The 10,489-nt window shown below is 50.6% G+C and overlaps 1 long non-coding RNA gene across 1 annotated transcript; it reads left to right on the top strand.

Moving 5' to 3' along the window:
• The first annotated feature begins 3,908 nt into the window (after nucleotides 1-3,908).
• LOC137850172 (uncharacterized) lies at nucleotides 3,909-9,314 on the top strand. The gene is made up of 3 exons (XR_011092323.1): nucleotides 3,909-4,018; nucleotides 6,746-6,865; nucleotides 8,060-9,314. It is a non-coding gene; the product is annotated as an uncharacterized lncRNA (long non-coding RNA).
• The last annotated feature ends 1,175 nt before the right edge of the window (nucleotides 9,315-10,489 follow it).

The raw sequence follows: 10,489 nt of genomic DNA, 5'->3' as shown, positions 1-10,489 counted from the left end.
CTGGATGGACCATTTCCAGACCTCATGTACCGTGGCTGGGGCAGAAGCAGGAGGCGAGCTGCTTGTGCTTGGGAGCGCTGAGCGGCCAGCAGCAACTGGGCCGTGCAGACACTTCTCTGCGTTTGCTCAGCTGCAGGAGGCCGTTCGGTCCGTAGGTTGGTGCGAGACTGGGGAGCAGAAGATTCCCAGCACAGCCCTGGCAGGGGACAGCAGCTGACACGACAGTTTGGTGATCACAGACTGAGCCAGGACGAAGCTGTCCCGGCGTCCCCTGCTGCCAGGTCTCACCCTGAGGTCATCTTCCTCTTTGGCCTGACGAGAACTGATCCCACACAGGCACTTTTTTTTTTTTTTTCTTGGTTAATTTTAATCCAGACTAATTCCCTCATTCAGGTCACTGCGTGGCCTCACATGCTCTTGCATCCAGCAAGGGAGGGAGCTCTGGGGAGCAGGAGGGGGCAGCCAGCAGGAGAGCTTTCTTCTGCTTACTACAGCAACTGAGCGCTGCCACTGTGGTTTTGGGGTTTTGTTTGGGTTTTTCAAAGGGGAACTCTCAACAGAGGGCAGAACATTCAAACCCTGGCGCTGTGACTGGCTTAGGACTCCAACACATTCACAGGGATCTTGTTCTCCAGAGTCAGAAAAACTCGCATGAGTTGGTCTCAGATGTGGAACAACTGCAGGCTCTGCTAACGCGCCGCTGTGTCACAGGCAACCTCATAAAAGTTGTAGGGCGTGAAGGGCATATGGTACGAGCTCCTCAGGCTTGCTGGGCACACACCCTGCGCTGGTTCTGGTGCCCTGCCAACTTTCTGGGTGTAAAGGAAATCTATCCCCTTGTCTCAAGTCCAGGACAGCCTGGATTTCTTGCAGTCGTGCTGTAGGGCAGCCTGCAGCAGTGTGCATCAGGTGCTGAAACATTTTATGTAGCTGCTGTTGCTAGTGACCAGCAAAGCAAAGAGTAATAGGATCCGTGGCTTTGTTCTGACTCAGCCTGGTTGCTCTTTTGTGTGTGGGACCCCTGCTTTCAGTAGCAGGACCCATATATGCCTGCTTGAAATGACTGTGAAGCTCGGGCTTGATCTGTCGCTGTCTTGCTCGGGGAACTGGGCTTTGTGCAGTTTCTGAAAATAAGCACCTCACGCCAAGTTACCCAAAAGCACATCGCTTCCTTTTCATCAGCCAGCTCATGAAGCCCTAAAATTCAGCTGCTTCTCCCAGCATCTTCCGATTCCTGCAGCTCCAAGCCTGGAGCCTGGTACACTCCAGCACAAGGAGCGTCCAGGAGCTGTACGTGGTTTTGCAGGGAGCAGGGGATGGGTGACACAGGGAGCTTCCACAATAAGCTGCTGCCTCTGACCTGACCCATCACACAGCTTGGGATCTCTCCCTGGGGATGGAGGACCACCATGTGGAACTTTTCTGATGGAGGGCTGGCACATCACCTCGTCACGCAGAGAGCTTAATCTTCTGCCAAGGCTTGCATCGTGTGCCAGAGGATGAGCCAGATTATGGGAGGTGAGGAGAGGCACACAGAGGTGATACAGGGGGTGTTGGCCTTCTCAGATAGGATGGTTGCTGGAAAGGAAGGGTTAGGATGCAATGCAATATCCAGTAGCCCTGGATGAAGCACATGTTTGATCCATAATCCCAGGATCCCTTCCGTTCTTCAGGCAGTACAATGAAAATACACACTTCACTCAGGATTTTGTAAGCAATTAATCTGTACAAGTCTCCAGGAACTCACTCCATACTCCCAGGCCTTGCTCCTCAATCCCAGCAGCACAAAAGGTGGAACGGGGCTGTATTTCCCAACTCATGAAGTGCAGCATATGTCTAAGGATGCAAAATGTCCGAGATAGAGCCGTGAGGCTGAGATACTGGAAGCCGAAATGGCCTTTGACGTGTGGTGGTTAGCATGGTCTGTCTTGTCGTGATAAAGCTGCTGTCACCGCTAGCTGCCTTCACCGTCACCAGCCTTTGCCTTCTGCTGGGTGCTTCCCCCACCCACGCTGTCCTCAGCTCCCCTCTGTGCCATACTGACCCAAAATCAGCTCCCAAACCCTGTCGGTGCTGTCCTGGCTCCCTCCGTCGCTGTGTTCCCTTCTGAAGCAAACCAGGCTCCAGATTTTGATATCGCTCGGTCAGAGGGAAGCAGCACCCGATTAGACCCTCCAAGCGGCGTTATCTTCCCTCCCCTCTCATTACTTCGAGCTATTGTGAAGACAATGGATGATCAGATGTGCCCAGGGAAACAGCTGGGGTAAGCACAAGGATAGAAAAGCTAACTTGGGAGAAAAGGCACCGAGAGAAAAACAGGGAACCGCACTTTCAAGTTTTGCCAGCATAGCAAAGAGTGTGGGAACAAATTACAACCGTCAGTGAGATACCTCTGGCAATGAAAGCCCCAGTTTCTTCAGGAAACTGGTGTAACTTACACCGGCAAAAGCTGTATCTCCAGTAGGAGTCTGTCAGAAAACCCTTCCCAGGGTAGCGAGAGCCAGCAATATTAAAAGGCAATAATAGAGCCCAGCCGTAGGAAGCCTCTTTTCGTGGGGAGGAATATTTTCCTGTGACAAGTCTCAAGCAGCTAAGCTCCGGAGAGCTGCACAGTACAGGCAGAAGCTTTGTACGCTGTCTGTATGAATATGTATTTAATTATGGCTCCAGTGCAGCACGCATTAACATAAATAAGGAGGAGAAATAGAAAGCAGGAAAGGGGGAGATCGGGGAGGGGGGAAAGGTCTGGTGTTCACCTGCCTCGGTTAGCAGCAGCCCTCGCTCTTTGTCGTCCTGGGGAGGAGCTGTGCTCGGACCTTGCAGCATTTCCCTCTGCTCCAGGGAGCTGGAATCAGCCTCTGCAGCTCAGCTGGTCCTGCTGCGGGCTTAGCACACATGGGACTGTGGTCAGATAACCAGGAACCAGCATGAAATAGAAGCAAAATGTGTTGAGGGGCAGAGAGGAAGAAGAGAGGTTTTTTCTTTTCTTTCCTCTCTTTTTTTTTTTTTTCCCCCTTAAGGCCATCTGCAGAAAAGGGCCTTGAGAAGAGGAAAGCACGGCCCCAGGAAACTCTCTCCACGCATTTTTCTGAGCATCATTTCCTCAGGGGGAGGCATCTGCCTGCCCAGCAGAGCCCTCCTCTGCTGGGCAGAGCACCTCCATGTCTCAGCTCCCCAACTCCTGTTCCTCCTTCCCCTGCCTGGCACGTGGTCCTGTCCACAGCAAGAGCCCTCTACATTGCCAAACGATGGGCAAAAGGACAGACAAATGAGAAAGGTGGTGCAAGGAGAAGGTAAACTTTGTTTGAAGACAAGGCGGAAAGCTCCCCCCTTCCCCTGCCCCTCCATCTGTCCCCTCACGTTTGTGTGAACATCCAGCTCCCCTGCCTGGTACCTGGTGGTGACTTGTAGCCCAGCAGCTTACTGAAGTAAATAAATCACGTCTCTTGCAGAGGACAGCAAAGGATTATTCAGTTGAAACTCTGCCCTGAGTGCTGTGGACCACAGATAAAGACCTCGCATTTATTTCTTATTTTTTTTCTTTTTAAGTAGGGGCCCTTGTCAGAGGCCAAATATTCTCTCATTTCTGTACCAACACTCTCCTGTGCTCGTCCTCAACAGGACTTCCCAACAATGTCCTCAAAGACATGCTGAACTTCCAAAACACACAACACCAACTGATCTTTCATTACTATCCTTCAAAAATGCACTCTGAGGGAAATATAAACCCGAACCCTTGACAGAAATCCCTTCCCTTCATTTGTGCTGAGGTCGTTTTGTAATCCTGTCCCGGCATCACTCGCAGCAGCTGAATCCCCCCTCAGTGCTCAGCGGCCAAGCAGGAACCACCTGCGCCTGGTTTGTGTTTAGGAAGCACCCTCACACGAAGCTCTGCTTGAAACAGGCTGAGCCCAAACACCTCCTCCAGTACGCATGGGTGCCTGGTGTCACAGAGCCATGGGATGGCTGAGGGTGGAAGGAAGCTCTGGGGATTGTAGGAGCCTTTAAAGATCTCCAGGTAGGGATGTTCCACTTCCTAAAGCGGGGTAAGTGCCCCATCTGTGGCAAAGGTCTGCCGTCACCAGTGGAGGTGACAGAGTTAATAGTAAAAGGACTTCTTTTCTTTGGGGAAAAAAAAAAAAAAAAAAAAATCCATACTGCAGACAGGGGCAGAATGTTTTAGCCTCTTGTGGTCAAGGCTGGCTGATCCTCATACCTGCGTTCAGGGCTGCCTCAACAAGTGCAAAGCTGTTTAATTATTGACAAAGAAGCAAGTCCTCCACCCAGGCTACACTTCGTTTTGGGATGAAAAAGCAACTCCATCCAAACTGGCAGAGCTTTAAAGTTCTGCCTCTTTGTATTCTTAGCATCAGTGCACATAAAGAAAACACAAGGCCTGGCCTGGCCTAAGCAGTGAGTGCTTAATATTTCCTTTGCATACCCTAGTAAATCGGGGTATGATTTGAAAATGTCATTGCACATCTGCGTGTTTGGTGTGTGTTGCTGCAAACTGGTGCAGGAGGAAGGGCACAAAGAAGAAAAACAGCAGAGATCCTGCAAGCCACTTGCCTCTCTGTGGCGTGGCCTCAGTGGCACTTGCTGTAAGGCAGAGGCGGAGTGCTGAACTCCTGCAGGTCCAGGAGGGCGCCTCTGCAAGAGGTTAAACCTGGCCTCTGGGACAGGACACGCTGCCAGGAGCACGTATGGGCTGCCCGTGACCTCTGCTGCTCTAAGTGCAGGTGGTGCCTGTGAGCTCCTGCGTTTCTGTGGGCTTAGAGCAGTGATGGCTCAGGTCTGCAGTGAAACGTAGACGGGAGCAGGCCCAGCTCCGCGCACCAAGTCACCCCTCGTGGTTTTCGTGGTAAGTCCCCCTGGGGCTTCCCCAGCTGCTCCCACTAACAGCCTGACATACTTCGCTCGTGTCCCTGGCACCGGGCAAGGAGCGGGTTGAACTGAGGGTACCAAAGCCATCCTGCGGTGGGAGGTCACCCTGTGCCTTTCACAATGTGACATTCTGGGGAAAGCGTACGGCTTGTACCGTCCAGCTCTGGAGATAAATAGGGGACAAGGCTCTGCGGCTGCCAGTTTGGCACCTTTCATGGATAATAAAATGCACTCAATGCTTTTCAGGCTTTCCTACAAATAATCAGAACTGTTTGTAACTATGTTGAAGGAATTAGGGTTTTTAGACCGTGTTGGAATGATTAAATAGAGGCCTTTCTTTCAGAAGGGCATGAAATTTCGCTGAAAAGCAGGGTTTGTGAGTTTTCCTCCAGGCAAGCCAGCCAGGGCAAGCTGGCAGGAAGGAAGGCAGGCTCTCCGAGAGGGAGGATTTCCCCAGGTGACACAGGCAAAGGGAGCCCACACACCTCCCTGCTCTGCCTGCATCCCCCTCTGCTCAGCCTCTGGGGCATGTAGGGGGCTTGTTGCAAGTCCCACGGCAGCATGCAGGAGGGGAGAGGACTGAGGGACGAGCTGGGAAGAGACTTTAAATATTCCTGGGGGAAGGCAGGGGGGAACACGAAAGAAGAGGTGTTTCAGGAGCGACCAGAGTAGACCGAGTAGTGTTGGGGAAATAGATCTGTGAGTTGTCAGCACAGAAATGATTGCTGAAGTGTGTGGCAGGATATAGCCACTTAAGGAGCAAGTGAGAAGTGGGGAGAGGGACTGAGGCGATGTCCTGAGGAAGGCTTGTAGCAGGGAGGAGAAAAGCCCTCAGAGAAGACAATGCAGGAACACCTCAAGAGGAAGGATGAAAACCAGGAGCGTGAAAGGCTCTGGAGCACCTCAGGAAGAAAGCTGTTAGATAAAGAAGGAATGATCCACATCAAAGGCGGGCCACAGGCTGGGATGGAGGTTTCAGAGTGTGCCAGGAATAACAACTGTGCCTTGGCTCATGCCTTGTTCCTCCACCCCCCCGCAGCACCGTCCCCTTCTTTATGTTTCGTCTTCAGGGCAGGGACCTGTCCCTCCTTCCCGTCAAGCAGTTCAAGCAGTTGCTTGCCATTTGTACTGAGAATATTAATTGGATGAGCACGCCTGCATGCTCTTAAATATTGGGGGGATATAACCCTTAAACCACACTGCCTTTGATTTACTTAATTGAACGCCATCCTAAGTGTTCAAAATCCTACATAAAGTCCTTCCCATCTCTCCTCACCCCTATGGAAATCAGAAGGCTCTATCAGAGAAGGAAATTATATATCATGGTAGAAAAGAACGAATTGTTTTGGCTTCTGCTTTTTCAGCTTCCCAGAACCATCCCCTACATAGATGCAACAGTCTCAGAATGCAAATTCACCCTCAAATGCGCATAAAATATAACTGCAATTCTTCAGGCTTTGGCCACCCTCTGTTCACTCATTTCTGCTCTCCTGCCGCCACAGAAAGCCCTCTTTCCATGCCAGCTCTCTGCCTCCAGCACCGTCCATGCACCCCAACCTGCAACAACAACTTGCAAGATCCCAGTTCGTCCAGCCCTTGTCTGAGCAGTGAGAACTGTGCTCAGCCCAGAGAGCCTTTAAATATATTCCTAAATATTTATACTGTAGTTAGCACTGATCCTGGAAGGAATGTAAGTGTTTCTTTGTGTGTCTCTAGCTCCAGTGGCACTTACAGCATGTACATAAGGGCTTTGCTAAACAGGAGTGGGCCTTAATGCACACTTAATTACTTTGCAGTCTGGGCCCAAATGTTTGCCTATATTGCAGTGATCAAGCTCTGTCTCTTGATTTCCTGTCTGCAGTACAGGGATAAAGAAAGCAGATGATGATGTGAGATGGAGCCTCCCTTGGCCTGACCTTGGGATTGCTGAATAGCTCATGACTGGCAAAATCCTGGATTGAGTTCAGTTGGATTTTATGAGGTATGGAGCTGGAAAGACTGAATTTTTCCCTCCTCATTACATGGCAATGACTATCCTAGCCATGGCTTCTCGTTCTGTATCTGGTATTTCCCATATCAGAGGGGATGCCAAGTACTTTCTTCCTGATGTTCATAGTGCCCTGGTTTTCAACCTCTTTTTTAATTTGTAGACTCTGCATATTTTCTAAGGCAGATGTGGCCCCCCTCAGTAGTCATGGGGCAGAGCTTATGACAATACTGAAACTAGTTTTCCATGCTGCTTTTCATGGACTCTTACAGGCAATCTGTTGAAGTCCACAGAGAACTGAATGCAAAGCATGCCCTTGCCTCTTACACAAAGGCTTTCTTCTCTTCACAGTTTCAAGTGCCACCAATGACTACTGGTATGTGAAAAGCACTGTTTGGATTTAGACTGGGATAAAGTCCCTGTAAATTAAAACTTATTACCATTTTGCCTTTCCCATTTAAGTTAACCTATTCTCTGCTCTCGGTAAAACCAAATTTTAACGCTGCAGATTTTCTGCAAGGGAACACTGTCATAATAATCAGTTAGTATGTAGAATAGGAAGCCATTAATAGTAAGCAACAAAGAAGAAAAAAAAAAAAAAAAGATTACTTCCTTTTAATCTTCCATTTGTTCTGTGGGTAGCTAATAATTACTTAGTCATTAAGGCCTGTTACCATTACTTGCTAAGTTTCAGAGAGCCCTGTTTCTATGTAGTCTTATTTAAAAACAGTAGAGGAAACCACCTATCTAATCCAAATAAACAGTTTCTGAGCATATAGTCACTGAGACCCCACATCAGATAGTAAAGGTTTTTAGGCACCTGCCACTCACTAAACCCAATGAAAATTAGACTGCTAATGCCCTTACAAGCCTGGATCCTTGTGACTACAGCCTTTGCTGTCAAGTGTTATGATGGCAGAAACTTGAGATGAAATTACAGCCTACATCCACTCACAAGGGACACAAGCTGTTTCTCTGAAGTTGTTTTTATTTTTATTTTAAAACCAGAACTGCAGGACAAGCCCTTCCTTTCCATTGCTGCAGCGTAAATATGAAAAAGAAGCCTTATTTTCAGGCTCTGATAACAACAACAAGAAAAGGGGGGCAAACCAGTTGTGCCTTATTTGCTCGGTATCAAAAGCCACGATATAAAACGTGTAACATCTGTGTTTTTGGCTGCTGTTTCAGGGAGCAGACCTCTCCTTCCACCAGCAAGAAGCCCACGACCAAGCTGATGTGAGCAGTCAGAGCTGGAGAGTGGCCACAGACCGGCTGCAGGGCCCCAGCAGCCCTGGCTATTTCTGGCTTTGTGACCGGCTGAGTGAGCACGATTAGGTCGCTCACAGAGGCAGGGCCAAAAAGTTTTGCCAGCACAAATCACCTGCATTACATCCCACGAGGGGCTTGCTGTGCCTTCACAGAGGATTTGCACAAGGGGTGGTCTCATCCATGCCCAGTCATACTCTGAGCTTTGTGGGCTTGGACAGAGCAGCCTGCCCAGAAGAGCTGGGAGCTGCTGGCCCTCCAGGTGAACCACACGTCTACCCCTTCTCCCTGGGTTTTGTCAAGGGGAGGAAATACAAGAGTAGTGGTTGGCAGGAGGTGATCTGCTGGTGGTTGAGAGCACAATGTCATTGTCTCTTATTTTCAGCATCCCTAGCCATGTCAATGAGTTTAAATATGAGCAACAGCTCACACACAACCTGAGTGCAGACACAACACATAGACATGCTCATGAGTCATTTTACACCTATGCGTAGAGGTGCGAGAGCCCCCATCAAAGGCAGCAGAAGAAACTGGTGTTGACGTGGTGGAATCGTGCCCTTCCTCCAGGTCTCATCAAGGCAGGACACTGACACTGGCTGCAAAGACTGGGCCAAGCCTCACAGTGAAGGCAAACACAGCCCTGTATGGGTGCTGCCACCCAGAAATTTGCTGCTGGCCATCTCAGCCAGCTGGATGGCCTGGCAGGGCTGGCGTGTCCCTCCATTCTCCTACCCCACCACAGCCCCTCTGCTGGGGCCCACTCCAACGCTGTTATGGCACCGATGACCCAAAGTAGTCATGTACGGGACCATAAAATGCCACTCCACGAGGATATCGGGAAGCAAAGGAAGCCCTCAGGCAGCTCCCATGGTGTTTCTCCTCCGGCTGCAGGCACGGCGCTGCTGTCGCTGCAGGAGCGAGGCCTCCTCAGTGCAGGGCCCCGCATTCAGCCATTTGTTTCCCTTCCCGATCTGACAGGGCAGAGACAGGTTTTACTGAGCCGCTGAGCAACCCGTGAGGCCTGTCTGTGCACCAAGGCTTCTCTGAGCACGTGGGTTGAGAGGTTTATTGGATCAGGGGATAATTTAGTATCTATTTTTCACAGCACGTCCATTTGTATTAACTCGGCCTCACGGTCTGTTTCTGTCCCCCACCCCCAAGGTACAGGAGTGATGATGCTGGGGGAACTCCTGGGCTGTGGCTGTCGCTTGTGGTGGGACCCCTGGATCTCCTGGGCACCTTCCCAGGCTCTTTGCCCTCTTGGCGTGGGCAGGAGCAGGGTCCTGGATCAGCTTTGGCACCAGCACTCCTTCCTTTCGGGGTGGGAGGAAGGGGCCCGCATGAAATCTGTCAGCACACCCACCCCCTGCCACCCCTCTGCTACCCCACCCCATCTTTTCACAGCAGAGGTGAGGGCTGTTTGTAGAAGACACACAACCCACAAGAGAGCCCACACCTCCCACATGAAGCCTTCCACACCATTTACTGCAACAGCAGAGAAGGTTGAACAGAGAAAATGTGGGCCCACTGAATAGGGAGAGTGATTTGGTGACAGGGAACACAGGTAAGGCTAAGGTACTCAACGCCTTCTCTTCCCCAGTCCTCATCATCAAGGCCCACCAAGCTTCTGAGCTTAGAAGCAAGAATCAAGGAGGAGAATTACCAGCAAGTGGATGGGCATTGAGCCGGGGATTGCCTGAGATCCCTTCAAGTCCGTGAGACCCAACACGTACATCCAGGAGTGCCAGGAGAGCTGGCCTGCGTCCTTGAAGGCCACTCTAACATCTTTGAGAAGCCCTGAGAAGTGGAGAAAGGCAAATACGAGGCCTGCTCACACCTACAGGATGGTCACCAGGAAAAGTGAACTGGGAACTTCACCTGTGCGCAGGGCAGGAAAACAAGAGACAACAGGCATACATTGAAACAGGAGCCATTTAGAGTAGATATGAAGAAAAGAAATCCCCCGTGAGGCCAGTCTAGCAGCAGATCAGGCTGCCCAGAGAGGCTGTACAGGCTGTGTCCTGTGAGGTTTCAATCCCTGACCAGACACAGCCCTGAGCTGCCTGGTCTGGCCTGGGGCTGACTCTGCTCTGAGCCTCCCACGTCCTGTCCGACCTGAATTATTCCGTGATCCCATGCTGAGTTGAATTGGACAACAACAGTAGGAAATTAAAAATACAGAAATATAATCCTACTGTTGACACAAGTATCCCCAATTCTCCAGACTGCTTTAGTACTCAGTCTGCTCTGACTTATGCAAGAAGCCAGATTAGCCCTCAGCCAGGGCAGCAATACAGATGTGTCCTCACTACTCCTTTGCCTATGCCAGGCTGAAGGCTTAAGGCTGCTGCT

Source organism: Anas acuta, chromosome 1 (assembly GCF_963932015.1).
Source record: "Anas acuta chromosome 1, bAnaAcu1.1, whole genome shotgun sequence".
NCBI lineage: Eukaryota > Metazoa > Chordata > Aves > Anseriformes > Anatidae > Anas > Anas acuta.
Note: the sequence above shows the minus strand (reverse complement) of the source record. Positions and strands in the feature narration are given on the sequence as shown.